The following is a 20,328-nucleotide window of genomic DNA, read 5'->3' on the forward strand; positions in this document are numbered from 1 at the left end:
TTACTGTGTGAAATATATGTAAGAAACTTCATTTTGTATTACACAGTAATGCAAAATATAAGATAACATATAAACTATCATATAAACAGAGATAGCATGATTATTATCCCCGCCGAAAAAAAATTCGGAGGGGATAAAGTAATTGGTCCTGTCCGTACGTCTGTCTGTCTGTCCGGCTGAAACTTTGTCCAGAGCATAACTTCAAAATCATTCAATGGATTTACTTTAAACTTAGAATATAAACAGATGGTAACTAGGAGAAGTGCAGTGACCAAGAACCATAATTCTATCTACCTTAGTTTTTGAATTATCTCCCCTTTTATATAACTAAAGTAAATTTTTGTCCGAAGCATAACTCTAAATATGCTAAAGGGATTTACTTGAAATTGAAATATAAACAGATGGCAACTAGAAGTGCAGTGACCAAGAACCACAACTCTATCTGCCTTAGTTTTTTTATTATTTCCCCTTTTTATGATTTTAAAGTAAATTTTTGTCAGGAGCATAAATCTAAATATACTAAAGAGATTTACTTGCAATATAAACTGATGGCAACTAGGAGAAGTGCAGTGACCAAGAACCACAACTCTATCTACCTTAGTTTTTTAAATATCTCCCCTTTTATATGATTTTAAAGTAAATTTTTGTCCGGAGCATAACTCTAAATATACTAAAGAGATTTACTTGAAATATAAACAGATGGCAACTAGGAGAAGTGCAGTGATCAAAACCACAACTCTTTCTACCTTAGATTTTGAATTATCTCCCTTTTATATAATTTTAAAGTAAATGTTTGTCCGGAGCATACCTATAAATCTACTGAACGGATTTACTTGAAACATGAAATATAAACAGATGGCAAGTAGGAGAAGTGCAGTGACCAAGAACCATAACAATATCTACCTTAGTTTTTGAACTATCTCCATTTTTATATAATTTTAAAGTAAATTTTTGTCAGGAGCATAACTCTAAATCTACTGAAGGGATTTACTTGAAATATAAACAGATGGCAAGTAGGAAAAATGCAGTGACTAAGAACCATAACTCTATCTACCTCAATTTTTTAATTTTATTCCCTTTTATATAACTTTAAAGTAAATTTTGTCCGGAGCATAACTCTAAATCTACTAAAGGGATTTACTTGAAATATAAACATATGACAAGGAGAATTGCAGTGACCAAGAACCATAACTCTATCTACCTTAGTTTTTGAATTATCTCCCCTTTAATATAATTTTAAAGTAAATTTTTGTCCGGAGCATAACTCTAAATCTACTGAAGGGATTTACTTGAAACTTCAAACTTAAACAGATGGCAAGTAGGGGAAGTGCAGTGACTAAGAACCATAACTCTATCTACCTTAGTGATTGAATTATATCCCTTTATTTAATTTCAAAGTAAATTTTTGTCCGGAGCATAATGAATTATCTCCCTTTATTTGTTTTTGCAAATATTATTCTACTCTCTTAAACAAATGTTGTCATACAAGCAAAAACATTTCGGAGGGGATTTGGCACTACTGTGACAAGCTCTTGTTATCCCCCGCCAGAGGTGGAGGGATATTGTTTTGGCGTTGTCCGTCCGGCCGGCCGGCACTTTTGTGTCCGGAGCCATATCTTGGAAGTTCTTTGGTGGATTTCATTTAAACTTGGTACGAGTATATATATGCATAAGAGGATGATGCACGCCAAATGGCATTGTACACCATCTGTTAAAAACAGACTAATGGCCCTTTGTATCTTGAAAAAATGCTTTTTAGTGTCCGGAGCCATATCTTGGAAGTTCTTTGGCGGATTTCATTGAAACTTGGCATGAGTATATATATGCATAAGAGGATGATGCACGCCAAATGGCATTGTACACCATCTGTTAAAAATAGGCTTATGGCCCTTTGTATCTTGAAAAAATGCTTTTTACTATAGGCACTTTTGTGTCCGGAGCCATATCTTGGACGTGCTTTGGCGGATTTCATTTAAACTTGGTATGAGTATATATATGCATAAGAGGATGATGCACGCCAAATGGCATTGTAAACCATCTGTTAAAAACAGACTTATGGCCCTTTGTATCTTGAAAAAATGCTTTTTACTATAGGCATTTTTGTGTCCGGAGCCATATCTTGGAAGCGCTTTGGCAGATTTCTTTGAAACTTGGTATGAATTTATTCCCGCGCCAGAGGCGGAGGGATATTGTTTTGGCGTTGTCCGTCCGTCCGGCTGTCCGTCCGGCACTTTTGTGTCCGAAGCCATATCTTGGAAGTGCTTTGGCGGATTTCATTTGTATTATTGTCCTCTGTCCGTCCATCTATCATTATGTTCATCCGTCCAATTTGCACCCATCCTCAAACAAAGCATATGTTGCGGGGGATACCTTGGGCCTTTCAGGCCCTCTTGTTATTATTATTTCTGCAAAAATATTAGAACAAAAATGTAAATTAAAGTATTATTCGGAATACAAATGAAAAATAATAACATCGAACACAGGTGGTTAGCGTGTGGCTATGATATTAATTAGTGAAAACATCATTTTGAATGATAAATAATCATATTATAACGAAAAATTAACTTTTCTGAAAAAAAAATTCACTATCAAATATATATATAACAAGGTATGCAACTCAAAATCACCCCAAAACGGGGTGCATCGCATAATTTTTTTGGCTACTTTTCAACTTGACAATTAAAACTATCAAATGAGTTAATTGTTCATCATTATATATATATATATACACACACACACACTATATTGGGTTGTTTACCAGTGTGGTGCTTATACTTGATGCTTTATTTTGACACTAACTGCTATACTATATGTGATATTTGTGATATTTATCACATTCTTTAATATTTTATACTCAGGCTATACTGAATTGGTTGACTTGTTTCTCACGGCCGTAATAATTATTATTGTAGGCTTATCCATTTTCTTTCTCCCTTACAACTTAACCTCCAAATGTCTTACACTCAACGGAAAACATCCAAGGGGCAGAGTCAAAACCTCCTTTACTGGGGGAGGTACTATCAGGGCTGGACATGCACCATTTAACCCACAACACCATGCCCTTTAGGTGCCTCCTTCAGTCAATCGGAAGTGTAGGCCCCATTATGTCTTTATTCTCCATTTTTCAACTGGCCTCGTGTTTGGCAAAGGAACTCCCCGGACTTGTTGAGCGGACTGTGCCCTTGGCGTCTGGCTGTGTGCTCTTGCAGCTCAAGTCCGCTCAAGCGCTTGCCCCCCTTCTCTGAAGGGGGTCTTTCCACCTTGGCAGCGTTGCGGTCCGGGCCTTCTCTCCGTCGAACATGAGGTCAGTTACCGGTCTCATAGCAGGGATCCCGGAAAGCCAGGACTTGTCCGAACTTAAAATATGTCTCACTTTCCAACTCTTACCTCCTTATTTCCAATCAGGAAAGGGTTGATCCATCCCGCTCCACCTGGCTTTCCGAGACTGGTCAAAATATCCTTTCTGACTTTTGTACCAGTCCCCATTAAAACCTTTGTCAAGGGCACTAGCATTGCCCTTGACATTGTTCCCTGACCGGTCAATCCTGCCCGTTGCTTTAATTGCCAGGGCTTTGGACATATATCCAGCAGGGGTAAATGCTCAAATGTCACTACATGTTGCCGCTGCGCCGGTTCCAATTGCCAAATAAGGTGCACCAACAAGACTCGTATATAAGAGGGCTGTTCATATAGCCACTTATGCTAATTATTATGGGGCCACCTGGTCCAAGGCGGAGAGCAGGCTACTCGCACCTGACACTGTGAGCGACAGCGTGGGCGCCCGAAACACCAACACAACCGGTTCCACGTCATCACCAAAACATGCCTCATCCGGTAGTATCTCGCCCCAAACCGGGAGGACATGTCCTATAGTTGAGGGGTAAGTGGGTAAGAGTACCCCCCCCCCCTCAACCTCAGAATAGGAACCCCCAATCAAGGTTACACCTGTGGAACCGGTCTCCAACCATACACTGAAAATACGCACCCCCCCTGTATCGCCTATCAAGGGGGATCGACCTTATCAGAGACGCCCTCCTGTGGCTACCAGGGGGTCATCCCCGTCCTCCCCGTTATCTAACGGTGCTAGTGACACCACTTGCAGTGGCACAACACTTTCTGATAGCTCTATGTTTGATGTGACGGGGCACGACTCTCTGGTGTCGGTGCACTGCAGTATATTGGAGAATCTGTCAATCTCTGGTGTCTGGTAAATAGAGGAGGAGCCCGAGTTAGTGTCCCCCCCCCAACCGTCCCAGAATGGTCGACACCCAAACATCTCCAATAAGCTCCCCGGCCTTTAACACCAGCAGACGTAACTCGTTTGCAGGGGAATCATTTATTAAAATTAAGGATCCGCCAGCAACAGGTCACACATATAGAAACATTTATCTCAGCGAGCTGACGGATCTGATAGCTGAGATAATAAAGGACCGAAATAGGCCCACTGGGTGTCGGGTTTCTCGGTTAAAAAATTGCAGAGAATCTCTATCAAAGGTCATCCCCCCTGACAAATCCTTAAACAAATAAAATCCATTCTGGAACTGGGGACCCTCCTAAAATAGAAGACCCAGGATGCCCCCCACCGGCCGGCGGTCCCCCCTCAGTTAAAAAGAAACCTTCCCGGCCGGCCAGGACCCCGCGAAACTCAAAGGGGCCTGTGCCGGTCATAAACTAGGACTTAAATCTCCTGATAACAAATTGAATCAGATTAAGCGCAATATAATTTCTTTCCAATATGGACAGTAATCTTCAAATCATTTCTTTTAATGCTGGTGGTTTTACCACGAACAAACATACAGAGATAAAACATTTTCTTGATAGCAACCCAAATGTTCATATTTTATACTTACAGGAAAAAAAAATAAACCAATACTGTAAAGCAAATTCCAGGCTTTTACTGCGAATTAAAAAATTTTGGTATTGTAAACCAACATATTGCTGGTGGCCTTGCCATCTATATTAAAAATACTATTAATTATGAATTCCTGGGACTGAACAACCAATTTAAACCTGATGGTAGCACTGCTATTGAGGCATTAGCAATTAAATTGGTTATTGATAAGAACCGACCCTTTTATTTTGGTCAATATTTACTCAAGAGGATGTGATCTTGAAAATTTGAATGGCCTCTTTAAGGAATTAAGGACCATTAAAGGACCCTATGATGTAATATTCACAGGGGACTTTAATGCACATCACGCTGCTTGGGGTTCCAACAATTCAGATGCAGAAGGTCGGGTTGTTATTGAATGGTTGGACGAGCAAGACCTTATACTGCTCAATGACGGTTCTCCAACCAGACTTAACCCCACTGGTTTAAACTCTCACATTGACCTTACTGCTGTTTATGCCAGGATAGCCAGTGCGTCTGCATGGGCAACCGTTAATGATACAATGGGATCTGATCATCTCCCACAACAGGTTACCCTGCTCAACTATATTGCACAGGGAACTGATGCCCAATGCTCAGAGGAGCAAACAATTTTACTTGAAAAAGCTAACTGGGCTCAGTTTAGGGACCTCTGTTCAGATCTGTCCCTTGCAGATGTTCACTCTCAGGACTCTTATCAGTTTTGATACACTTTAACTAGTAAGATACTATCCATAGCGGAATGTAGCATACCGGTCTCCTTCGGCAAGGTTAAGGCCAGAAATATGAGTTAATTGTTATTGTTTACATTCGGGATTTTCCGCGCATGCGCACTGACTGGTTGGCAAAAACACTGGTTACAGTCACGTAAAGCATTTATAAAGGGCTTTTGTTAAGTAAATTAAACGATAAAAAATCCGAAATAAACTTTACAACTCTTAAACAACAGTGCAAATATATCATATTTAGTACCAATAAATGTATATTCATATATATATAATTTCCTCTTCATAAAAATACAAATGAGTTATTAGCATCCGAGTAAACGTGGTCGGAAGACTAAATATTGACAATACCACACAACAAAACAATAAATAAGCCGTATTCTTTTTTATAGTAAGACTCTAAAAATGATATTTCAAAACTTATAAAACATATATTAATTTGATTATAACTATAAACGGTGTGGATATTGTTATTGTTCATCAGCGATCGAAAGTGTATTATAAAAGACGCATTTAATCAATTATAAAACAAAGCCATAAAAAACGGAATACATTACAATCGTTAAATGTTGTGGTAATTTTCTTTTTCATAGAATGAATTTCCGTTTCGTTTCCATTGAATTACAATATTAATGAATTTTAATATACAAATGGAAATAAAACCTGCATCTTGTGCAAATTGAACTGTCTTTGCATGTATATTGAAATCTCTTAACAAGTAATAAGGAGTGATACATGTAACAATCTAGCATTTTATGATAAATATATATATTTATTTAATTTATTTTACGCAAATAGTGTTTATCCATTGTGATTGCTTGGTTTCATGATGGTGTTACGTGCACTGCAAGAACGTACAATCTTTACACTAAATTGCCGAGTTTACATTTGCCGGTAGCCGCGTTAAATACATCAATTGTGTAGCAGTAATATTGCACAATATTTTAAATTTAAAGTTATAAAGCACTGTATTATTATGATTAAAAGGCTAACATATAAATACACATGTTCCTGTTAATCCGTTTCGGACAAATATCTTCTTTTTTTAAATATGTTAAATTATTTATTAAAGCAAATGTTACGTATTTTGGCTTTAATATTTGGCTTGCTCATTATGACTGCTCAATATGCCAAGAGATGACATGGAGGTATCATAAAGTCTGCCACATGTGGTCTATGCAGGGACCCAATTAAAGTATAGGTCCCTATGTTTATGACACCGGCATGTTTTCTGTGAAATTGTCTGGGCAGTCTCCGATCATAACGAGATAATATGCTTGTGACGAACAACGGTGCAATTAAACACCAGGTTAGAAATGCTGAAACAAAAGTGTCAAAATTGGTGTGCACAATTAAATAGAACAATTAGATTTATGAATTTATTTGTTGTGTAACAAGTTTGTACAGATATATTAAGGTTAAAATCAGTTACTATATGTTGCGAACAAAAAGCGATCTATTTGTTGTTTGTTTTCATCCTTATTTGTGTTCTTTCATTAAATTTAATTTATTCTAAAAGAATTTTCATTTCTGAAATTTTGTATCTAAAATGGACGTGAAGATGCGTTTAGTAGAGATTTTTGTGGTAACCACATACCGAGCTCGTAGATAGTGTTCCACTCCAGAGCTCGTTTATAGTAAAAACAAATAATAACAACAACATAATCGTTCCTAAAATGAATTTCCACGCAGGCTTATGTTTTATTCAGACATAAATAGTAAAATTATATTTGATACAGTTCATGATTATCAATAAAAACGATGATTATGTCAACCTTCTCTATATGCGCCTATATGAATTCCACCTGTTTTTGCCAACCAGTGGGCGGAGTCTAAACTTTGCAGGTGCGTGTGACGTCACGCGTTAACTCGTCTATAAGGTCCCGTGGTAGAATGAGGCGTGCTCGAAGGCGGTACAGGACCGTAAAAAAGCATTACAAATTCTTAAAAAGAACCACGCTGAGCAGAATATTTTTAATTATAGGTCCCTCGAAAATCAGGCAAAGTGGGTCATTTTGGACGCAAAATCTCAAAATTAGAAAGAATTCTATGATTCAGCAATTATTAAGAAGCACAATACTAGGGATTTGTGTTACAAAATTCACATAATTAAAGGAAAATCTTTCACCCCAGTACCGTTACTTAAATACAAAGGCGAATTTGCCACCAACCCCAAGGGAAAAGGCTCAATTTTTGGTACAGCATTTCCAATCTGTCTCCAGTGACTCAAACCTTCCCCTTGAAACTTTGAATTATCAAAAGCGGTTTGAGACGGAGCACTAAAACATTTTAAACGAGCCGGGGGACAACAGCACGCCGCTCAATTTACCTTTTACATTAACTGAATTATTAAGTGCCATTAACACCAGGAGCAATACTGCCACGGGGCCTGACAAAATAGCATATTTAATGTTTAAAAATATGCGAACCATAACTCTCAACATAAAGCTTAACCTATTCAATCAGGTGTATAAGACAGGCACGGTACCACCCGAGTGGAAGCAGGCCACAGTGATTCCGTGATTCCTATTGCTAAACCCGGTAAGGACAAAAACGATCCAAACTCATATCGACCAATAAGTTTTACTTCTCATGCAGGTAAATTATTAGAAATAATGGTCAAAACTAGATTCGAACATTTATTGGAATCTAAAAACATACTAAACACCTTCCATTCTGGCTTAAGAAGGGGGCGTTCTACTTTTGATCAGCTAGCTAGGCTACAGCATGACATTCGATCTGCAAAAAATCAAGGGCAATCAGAACTAGCAATTTTTTTTTGGACCTTCAGGCCGCCTTTGATTTATCATGGACCTTTGGCATACTTAAAAAGCTAGCTGACTACGGAATCACTGGATACTGCTTTCACTACCTCAGAGCTTTCCTAGAGGGTCGCAAAACCCAGGTTAGGGTTGATGGGGAGTTATCAGAGATAGCCATAACCGACCGCGGCATCCCCAGGGGTCCGTAATATCCCCGACTCTGTTCTCCCTCATCGTAAACGGCCTACCTGAGGCCGTAAAAGATTCAGGAATGGTTATCTCCCAGATTGCCGATGACTCCGGCACTTGGTTTAAGGGGTCTAACATGTTACGCCTGCAGAAGGGCTCAAGCAGGCTTAGACTCCATATGGAAATGGTCTATTGAATGGGGATTCAAAAATTTTCCAACCAAAACAGTATTATTTGGCGACCAAATTCAGCACTCTTTGGACTTAAATTTAGGTGGCACCCAAATTATTTTTGAAAAAGTGGTAGAATTTCTAGGTATGTACCTAGATTAACAGTTAACCTTTAATCAACACTTCAAATATTTGGCAGAAAGGTGTGAAAGAGACCTAAACTTAATGAGAAGGTTAAGAGGCACAAGTTTCGGATCAGATAAAAATAGCCTCTTAACTCTCTATAAGTCCCTTATACGTCCAAAGCTAGATTATGGAGCCCAGATCTATGCATGTACAACGCCAAACGCCCTAAAAATAGTTGATGTCATTCAACATAAGGCTCTTAGGATAGCTCTGAGGGCCCTAAACTGAACACCATGTGCACTCATTGAAGAGGAGGCCGGTATGCTACCCCTAGACTTGCGCCGTAAACAACAGTCCCTTAACTTCTGGGCCAGGGCAAAGTCTCGGCATGGTTCAAACCCTGTTAACAAACTTGTCGGGACTGGAACCTTCATCAAGGGGAAAATTATTAGTATTAAGACCCTTGTTGAGGATGCCGGCCAAGACAAGGTACCTGTAGCAGACCTGAGGCCCTCCAACCCCGCAGGACGCTTGGACCCATTGATGTTGACCTATCACTCTCTAATATAATAACGAAAACTGACTTGCCACACCTCATCAAGTCAGAAACTCTCTCTATTATAATATGTATGCTGAGCATCTAAAAATCTATACAGACGGCTCCAAAAGCCCTAACTCTGGTTTGGTAGCCAACACTTTTGTAATTCCTTCAAAAAATATTACCAAAACGCGCAGGCTCAGCAACAATCTCTCTATTTTCTCAGCAGAACGTTTGGCAATTAAATACTCTTTGTGCTGGATATTGGTAAATAAACCTACTAAAACTGCTATTTTATCAGACTCAATGTCATCTCTTGGGTCTATAAAAAACAGAAAAAGCAGATCTAGGCCTGATATTTTAACTAGCATTTTGGAACTTCATCAACAGTGCCTAGATAAATCTTTAAAGGTCACATTAGTATGGTGTCCAGCACATGTCAACATCAGTTGGAATGAACAGGCTGACAGGGGGGCTAAGGAGGGCCTCTTGAGGGGGGCCGTAGATGCGGGGGAACCCCTGGTGCCTACTGAGATCTGCTTCCTGGCAAAGAAATTTGTCGTGGGTCAGTGATATCTCCGGAATGACAATCTGGCTTTCCGTCGACATAATTTTACCAGAGCCGTGAAAACCCTCAGGCCGCCTGACAAATACTCAGCAAGCATTGTGCTTGACAGAGCCATCACGCGCCTGAGGATGGGAACCACACTATTACCCGGTGGCGCGGGAAAGTATGTCCTCGGTGTAGACCCTGCATGTCCTAGGTGCCAGGAACCCCTCACTGCGCTCAACATGCTGCTGCACTGCCAAAACCATAAGGCGCAGAGGGACCACCTCGAAGCTGCTTTGCACTCTCATGGAATAGTTTTCAACCTTTCAAACGTGCTAGACCCCAAGGGAGCAGCTAGGGGCCCGGTCCTTTGCCCTCGCCAAATACCTTCTAGACTGTCAGATAACTGACAAGATCTAGGTCATTGGGGGAGGGAGAGCAGCCAACACCCATCCAATTATACAGCCATGTGACTGTTTTTTCTTTTACAATGGGGGAAATCACGTGGTCAGAATTGAGAAAACATGGCCGCCGATGTCTCGCTTAGATTGAAAAATTGAGTGTTCAAACAGGTACGTCTTCCTTATTACTTACTTGTTTTTAATCGGATAACGCCTATCATATGGCCAGCCGGAAGCGGTTTCATGGAGTATCAACCGTTTCCCTCTGGTTGGTCGGAGTGTGGAGATTACTCATGGAATATTTTGCGATTTCTTGAACCGTCAATTGCTGTTGTACACGCACTAACAATAATATCACTGTTTTCACAATAATTAGAACTGTTTAAGTACCAGTTGTGCATGTGGACGCATTGAAACTTACAAAAAATGGATACATCGATTGCTAATGGCGTTATTTTCAAGGTAAAGTTGAGTTTCGATTGGTTTTAACGATTGCCTGTTGAGCACGCACATGGCTGTTGTACACGGACAACTTCTAGAACAACTGTTGTTGAGCACGCACATGTCAAGGAATACCGTTTTCTCCGCAGACTAAGTCTAAAACAACATCGCATTGGCATGTTCCGGTACATGTAGCGATACATATCTTATGTATCCAGCAAAACACACATTTTGGTTAAAAATTTGCCGTTCTTTTTTTTCATAAACTGCAAAACAAAACGAAACACACAAAACAACTTTCATGTATGCTAAGCATATACTCAACACATATAATTATGAAATAGATTTTCCTTGATTTTCCAAGTACCAACACTTTTCCAATAAAATAGTTCAGTATTAAAACTATCAACATATTTATAACTGTTTTCACAGAGTCAGAAGCTCAGGAAAAGTACAAAACTGCTCACATAGGCACCAAACAGTATTGAAAGGGTCTTCGGGGCTTGGAAGCGATACTTTCATGTCCTTCATGGTGAGGTATGTAAGGACATTGTTTATATTATTAATGATAAAATTTATTTAAGATTATAAAATAAAATGTATTTAATCAACAAAGATTGTTAATCGAAATTGACATCATCATATATTTCTAGGCATATCAAGTCTAAGAGTTGGAAAAAAAGTTATAAATAACTTAACATTATTTTTGCATGCCATAGACACACTTCAGTTCTAAAATTCAACTTATTAATAGACGAAAAATATGCTGAATATTCTAAATATGAATAAATGTAACTGATTTTGACATATTGAACAAGTCAATGTAACAGCAGTATACACAACTTTCTCGTATTACTGTAAAGTACTGATACATTACTGAATGCCAGCTAAAACAATTAAAATATTTTTAGATATGTTTTTGTGTATCTGTTAGAGCTCATTAGAAATACATAAGATATTTGTAAATTGTTACACTCGGGGAAAAAAAGTAGCTGTTACTGTTAACTCTGCATCAAGCATTGGGGACAAATTTGACAACATTTTTAACAATGACTTTTAATGTAACATTATTTTTCAATGTTATTCCTCCAATTTCTGTTTATAACAGATAAGAATGAAGCCTGCCAAGGTTAGCCGCATCATCATTGCCTGTGCTGTTCTTCATAATCTGCGGTTGATGTGGGGGAACCAGCAGTGGATCCGGAACCTTTAGAAGAGGTTGCCAAGGGAGATATGTTTCAGGCTGTATCGGATGGGAGAAGAGTTAGAGATTCCATTGTCGCAAATTACTTTACTTAGGAAATTAACAGATGTAATTAAATGTTTTCATTATATTTGTGCTTGTATATCTCGGAGTCATACACTGATAGTTTGGTTCCTTGTTTGTTTATGTGGGTTTAACAGCATTGGAACAACCATTCAAAAAGTGAACAAAATATATTATTTCAATGCCTATATAATATTTTTGAAACAATGTTTAGGTAATAACCTCATTTGTACTCACTCATTTTTGGAATTTTTTTAAATGAGAATATATCAGTCTGTCTGTGATTCTTTCGTAGAACTTTTCATGTTTGTGCCAAGCTGTTCTGTTTGGCATAGTACACCATCTGCATCTCGCTCAGTGACCTGTATATGTTTAAATATTTTTGTTTTTCTTGGTTTACTCTATTAACTACTTACACAAATGATAAGCATTGTTCTGAATGATTTTGATTATTGAGAGCCATCAGCTATTTTATTATGGTTATTGTTAAACAATGAATTGATTCTATTGGTTCAGTATGTCCGTTTCATTGTTAGCAAATAATTTCAATTTAAAGAATATGACATTGTCATTATGTAGTTTAAAGTTGAATTTTTAGCTTATATAAATAAAACAAGGTCCACGATTAGTTATATACATACATAGTGTTTTATACAGAAAGGAAAAGGGGCGTGGTGCAAAATTTCAAAAAGGGCACTTTAGCGCGCGACATCCATAAATAGGGCACAAATATATCTGTATAGTGACTTAATAACAAGCTTTGTTACACACAAACATTGTATGTATAGTTTTGAGATTTATTGTTGAATAATTAAACCAACAAAATCCAGAATGTATATTTTATTATGTGTTTTATATTTTCATGTAGTAACAAAAAGCAAGATTAAACACCATAGGATATATATCTTATACAAACTATAGCTTTTCAAAGAAGTCTTAGAATACTGTTAAATGAGTTACCCTCTTAAACAATTATTTATATTTAAAACGTTACACACATTGCACAAACAAGTCCTTTATATGCATCTTTAAAGTGTTGCCGCATAAAATTGTAAACTGGTATTGTTTTCACTTTGAACTTTCATGACCACGTGTTGTATTGTGTACATTTTATTTCGCAAAAAGTGTAACTAGGAACGGCGCCGTACTGTCTTTTGTTCATTGTCAATTAATTCAATACACGTTAATTGGTCTCCGATATAAACTTGTTTTTCTAACAAAGCAATTTGCATCAATTTCTAATTTACGTTTCGTCGAAAGTGGAATGCAAAAATCGGAAAGCGTACGTTGCGACATTCTAAACACGAATGATAAGTGGTACAAGTTCAATATTTTTCTAAAATTCATATCTGTGTTTGCCAATCAACATTATTTTGACAAGTTACAAACGGGTCATAATGTTCTTAATTGAACCAATAGTGCAGGCCTACTACTGTTACAACAATTAACAACTTTTTGCCAAATAGGGTCCAAGACGGGGTATCAACTTCTTTGCCGACATTCACACGTTATTGTAATTAAAACATCGTGACAATAAACAAGCACGTGCTCCAATTGAGCGCGGTCTGCCTAACCGTGAACAGAAAACGTGTTAAGATTGTCGTCTGCTACAATTCATCAACACACATCTACTGTGAGCCTGCGCCAATTGTATTGGATAGGAGGCGGAGCGTTATTTTAATCGACAGCTTTAATATGTCAAGGGATGCTATTTTCGGCGTATGGCCAATTTTCAGGAAGTACAGTGGACGTCATGGGGTTTTGTAATCGGCGTATGGAAACAATTATCGGGAGTAATATAAGGCCGTACGCCGCTTAGTGCAAGCCCTGTTAAAATTAATTTTTATTTTACAACTTTTTTGCATTAAATTTAAATCAAATCAATATTTTACAGATACAACTGGTGTTGTTTTTTTAAATTTAATTACGAGTAAAAAGAAATGTTTTGATATAACTGAATTATGCATGAAATGCACAATTTCCACGTGAATAACATCGAGGTTTTCATCAAGTCTCCTAAGTAACTGTGCACGATTGTATCCGGACCGATAAGTGTTACAAAGCCACTGAATTTATCGATTGATATTGACACATGGTTATTCACGCATGACGAATTCACAACCGCGCGAATCTTCGCTGATAATAGTCGGCTTAGAAGCTTGGTTAAGAGGCAATTAAGATGTTATCAATAAGGTCGCGCACGGCGGAAAACAGGGCGGCGGCCTTTGAAAGGGGCAGCGTGGCGCTGATTTGCCTTGAAAGGGGCAGCGAGGCGCTTCCAAAAAGCGGCGTGGCGCCGCGCCACGCTAAAACGGCCTGGATAAAACACTAATACATATATACATACTTAGTCTGAGGCTCTTTCTTGTTAATGTTGCAACTTGGGTGTTCATCTGTATCTGCTGATGCACATTTTGCCTGATCTCTGATGAACATACATTATAGAACACTGTTATAGATCAATTATGTTAAGATCATATTATTTGTTCCATTTAGTCAACTTTGTTAAAGCAAGAGATAGTTTGAAGTTTTTATTTGTTTTATACATGCGGTACAGTAGAGATATAATATTGGAAACTGATTCTTACACTGTTAAAATCGTCAATAATCGAAGTTTAGTCTAAACATAATAAAATCTTGGGCAAAATACCACTTTTGCCCCCGCCAGAGGGTTGGATATGCACACGGAATGAGCCCATTGTGTTCATTCAGTATGTATTCACACCTCATGCGGGGGGCTTAAGTGTTATATTGCCAAATCTTGAAAAATGAATGAACAGTCAAACCAATACAATTTTCTGATTGTTACCACAATAACAGCTCGATCAGATAATGGCTTCCGACTGTATGACAGACTTGTTTAACAACGGTAATTTCAAACATAACTTTTTAACCATTTGTTTCGTAGATTAAATAATTGTACCCCACTCTTGATTTTCCCAACGATGGCAGCTTCCAAGTCCATATTAAACCATCTTGCTATTTTGACTATAAATGTCGTGTCCAAACCATATTTGATACGTATTAAACGTTATTCTATGTCTGGTATGGCTTATTTACAGTACTTATACATAATTTAATAGCATTTTTAGCAGAGTACTACAGAAATACTTACCTGCGGTCACGCTGGCCTAAACTTTATATTGCCACTGTAATGAAGTTATAGGATCAAAGCTTATTGATGATTGTTGTTGTAAACTAGTTACCTTGTAAATTGAAATGTGTCTGAGTTGGTGTCTGTAGCTATAAGGTTTTATGTCCGCTTCGAGGTTATATGTACAGTCTGTCCTCGGGACGAAAAAAATGCTACTAATCATCAAATGTGTTAAGTATATTCACTCGAAATAAATATACTTTTGGCAAAAATACTTGATGAATTGATCTTTGAAAGCGTAAAACACAGTACACAATCTGTAGGAAATAAAATACATTTTCAAGTTGTTAAAATCCATGCCCAATTCCAAATCATATTCATCCTTTATGTTCTGGTCACAAACTGTATAGTAATAGGGTAAAATGTTATCCTGTCTTTATAAAGTTTATATGTACTTGTCCCTTTAACATGAATAATTGTTCTGAAAACAATTGAACATTCACTTAAATGACAATATCATAAAGGGATTTCTTCAAACAAAATCAATCCAAATCAAATATAAATAAAACTCTCTGGAGGAAAAGCAACATTTTCAAATACTCGCAAGCCATTACAAAAGGCAGCTACACCGAAAGAGGCTAGCTATAAAATTCCTATTGAAAATAAAATTTTGATGATCCAGATTGCCAATTTCGTATACGAATTAACATTTTCAGTGCGTTTGCATAAGATATGTATCGCTACATGTATCAGAACATGCCAGTGCTGTTGTTTTAGACTTATTCTGTGGAGAAAACGGTATTCCTTGACATGTGCGTGCTCAACAACAGTTGTTCTAGAAGTTGTCCGTGTACAACAGCCATGTTCGTGCTCAACAGCAATCGTTAAAACCAATCGAAACTCAACTTTACCTTGAAAATAACGACATTAGCAATCGATGTATCCATTTTTTGTAAGTTTCAATGCGTCCACAAGCACAACTGGTACTTAAACAGTTCTAATTATTGTGAAAACAGTGATATTATTGTTAGTGCGTGTACAACAGCAATTGACGGTTCAAGAAATCGCAAATATTCCATGAGTAATCTCCACACTCCGACCAACCAGAGGGAAACGGTTGATACTCTATGAAACCGCTTCCGGCTGGCCATATGATAGGCGTTATCCGATTAAAAACAAGTAAGTAATAAGGAAGATTTACCTGTTTGAACACTCAATTTTTCAATCTAAGCGAGGCATCGGCTGCCATGTTTTCTCAATTCTGACCACATGATTCCCCCCATTGTTTTAAAACAGTGTAATTTGTACACAAACCTGACACTATCTTATTGTAATTATGTAATTATGTTTGGTTTGTGTCACTAGGACACAACTTTGTTTTAGTTTTTAAAGGGATTATTGTTCCACCTTGCCCTTTCTAAATCAGGCCAATGGCATTGACCTGATATTCATTTTAAAACTTTTTTTCTTAAATGAGAATGACGTTAGTCCACCCTTTACATTTTTCAGTATCGTAATACAATCATATTTTATAGCAGTTTTTATTAAAAGAAAGGACGAGGCCGTCCAGTAACCCGGGTTTGTTGGCTGCATTGCACCCCCTCCCTTCCCCATTGACACCCCCTTCCCCTTCAAACTCGAAAAGCCATGTCGGACTGGAGTGCACGGTGCAGGGCCTTATACTTTGCAAAAAAAATATTTTTTTAGCCCTAGCTAGGGTCATACCAACTCTAGATGTAATTGTAGATTTCTCTAAATATTGCTAACTCGTAACATTACAGCATATAATGTACTCCTGTACTTTTTCCTTAAATCTTGTCAAAAGTGCTATTTTATATAGCAAATTAGGTACTTTTGTACTATTTCTTCTTTTATCATCTATAATCAAGTTGTATTGGATGGATAAGAGTTTTTGTGTGGGTCTTTTCCTGCATTGAATTATAATTTGCTGTTTCATGTTTTGTTTTTTGTTTGTTGTCCTACACATTTCATATTTTACTGGAATATCTCAGTATCACAACTACCATATTGCTTTAATTTTTATATTTCCTTTCATTTGTGCTCTAATTTGTCTCCATTTACCGTGCACTCCCTCTGGTCCAAGGGACAAAACTATTATAAAAATCCTTCACCCAAATTATCTCCCCTAGTCCAATACAGTGGTATTACCCCTGCTGGAAACCCCCCACCCACACCAGCCTACACTTCCAATACTCTCTCTTTTAACCCCCCAGGGTGGCAACATGTATTTTACCTATTTATAAATGTTGCAGCTTTATACATAATGTAAATAATCTACTTTTATATAAAAACATATTTGTTTTGTTTCATTTTTAACTGTAAAATACATTATTTTTACTTCCTATTCTAATGTGGCCCTATAAAGGTAACCGTTTCGCGACAAGTAAGTAATTAACTTTAATATATAAATATTACTATTGACTTTCTTTGGGGGGGACGTTTCTTCTTCATAGCCCAATACTCTTTAAGTTCCATAAAGACAGGGTCTTATGTTGGAGCATTACGGCTTTATTCCCTGTCTGCAAGTGTTCAACATTGAACCACATACATACATATATAAAAAAAAATTCGTGCAAAATTTTATTCACTCCTTATAATATAATATTACATACATACATACGTAGAATATTGTATACATTCAAACAAAGTATTATAAATTTCATAAAACAAAGTATTTCATGTACAGCTTCTTAGATGGGTACATAAATATAATATAATTAATATACTTGTAGCACATTCAACATACATTCATATAATATTATAATTGTGTTATCGTTCAAGTATTTTACAACAAAAAAAACATAACACAAAGTATTTCATGTACTGCTTTTTTGATGGGTACATAAATGTAATATAATAAATATAATTGTAGTACATTCAACATACATTCATATCACATAATAATTGTGTTATAGTTTTACAACAGAAAAAAAAACACAAGTTTGTACAATACAAACTAAATTAATGTTGAATATAAGTATGTATATCATTTAACATAAAATATTGCACATAAGAGAATAAATAGAAAGTGCTGAATTGCATTGTAAACGAACAACTGATAATGCAGAGTTTACAACAACGACAACAAATGCATATGTAATAAGCATTATTTATATTAGGTGTTATGATTGGTTATGTCATTATATGAGATGTCAGTAAATATTTTAACCAGAGACCATATTTTTATTTCTTCTGATTTAATTGTATTTCTGTAAATTTCAAAAGTTTGTTTCATACTGATTACAAGTCCGTATTTTGAAGGAATTCTGTTTTTTCTTTGACAATAAAAGATATACCGTTTAAGCTCTATGCATACTATATTTAAATCATTCATTTTTGGATTAATAATTCCAAGTACTAGATCCTGACATGTAATGTGAATATGTATGCTTGGTCTACTTCTACGAACAATATCAACAACCAATTTAATAATTTCCTGGGTATGTGGACAGTACCAGAACAAGTGCATTATATTTTCAACTTCCAAATTACAGAATGTACATAAATTATTAGCGACAATTTTCATTTTGAACATTAGTAAGGATTTTGTCCCCAATATTCTGTGGACTATTTTGAACTAGAGCCATCTGATATAAGTTTCTTTAGTTATATTGAATACAAGTGCATGTACTTTTTTCCATTCAATATTTAAAAATTCTGAATTCCATTTAGTATTACAAGCTGAAATGTCATTGTTTTTAATTAATGTTTTATAAATATGTTTCTCTTCTTCAGGGCTGGTTACTATTTTTTTATGTAAGTTAGTAATATAGGTCCTTGAGTGTTTTTGTCAAAATTTGGCAGGTCTTCAAAATTGTCAATATATTTCTTTATTATATTTATTAATCCTTGGTACAATAGGAAGTTTACGTTGGTTCCAACTTGTGTATCCAAAGATTCTTTGGAAATAAAGCAGTTTTTTTCTACCATTATGTCTCTCACAAACCGACTACCTCTTTTATATAAACATTTAATATAGATATAGCTATTGCTAATTTTAAAATTATGATTATAAAAAAGAGGAATACCCAGAATATAATCACATTCAATATTGGCAGCTTTTCAATATACAATATATAGTTTTTCAAAACATCAAGCCAAAATTTATTTTTTAAGTGCAAGCATATTTTTTCGGCATACATTTTACCAGTATTGAATACTATTTTAAAATCTATTTACGATCTAGCCAGTGAATACTAATTTCCTTCGCCTGACACTATTCTCTTAAGCCATGTTATTTTCATATAATTTTCAAAAGAACATATATCTACTATATTTAACCCACCTTCGTTATAATCCTTAACAATGACTGTTTTTTTAATTTTGCTTGGTCCTGCCCAAATGAAGTCATAAAAGTGTTGATTTATAGTTTTCGTGGTGTCTATGCTTGGTGTTGGTAATGATACAAATAAATGAGTAAGTAAAGGTAGAAACGATGATTTGACAATGGTTATCTTTCCTAGAGGAGTAATGTTTATGCGATTCCAATGACTTATTGATCTTTTAATACTTTCGATTTTGTTTTCAAAATTTGACATTACCATTTTATCTAAATTGATATCAAACACTATCCCAAGAACTTTGAAGGTAGTAGCTCCCTATGTTTGTATTTAGCTTTTATTTATCTAGTACTATATTTCATAGAGCCTATCCAAATTTAATTAGTTTTTTCATAGTTTATGTTAAGTCCAGAGTATAATGAAAATTCATGAAGCATATCTAATGTACAGTTTAGAGATGATTCCGATCCGTCAAGAAATAAAGATGTATCATCCGCAAATTGTGATATTTTAAATTGCAAGTCATTCATATTTATACCTTTAATTTCTTTGCTTTCCCTTATTTTAATAGCAAGAATTTCTGCACAGATAATAAAATGTAAGCACTGATTGGGTCTCCTTGACGACATCCCCTTTCTATGCAAAAAGTATCTGACAAGAATCCATTTATTTGTATGGAGGTCATGGTATTATGCAAGAACAAGAATACCCATTTTTGAAACATTGGTCCAAAATTGAAAAAAACTAAAAGTTGTTTCTATAAACTGGAAAGACAAGGTATCGAACGCTTTTTCAAAGTAAATCGTCATAAGTAACCCAGGTAAATTATTATCTTCAGCATATTTCACGAGGTTAATTATTATCTTCAGCATTTTTCACGATATCGTAAAGTAA

This window comes from Dreissena polymorpha, chromosome 2 (genome assembly GCF_020536995.1).
Source record: "Dreissena polymorpha isolate Duluth1 chromosome 2, UMN_Dpol_1.0, whole genome shotgun sequence".
Classification (NCBI taxonomy): domain Eukaryota; kingdom Metazoa; phylum Mollusca; class Bivalvia; order Myida; family Dreissenidae; genus Dreissena; species Dreissena polymorpha.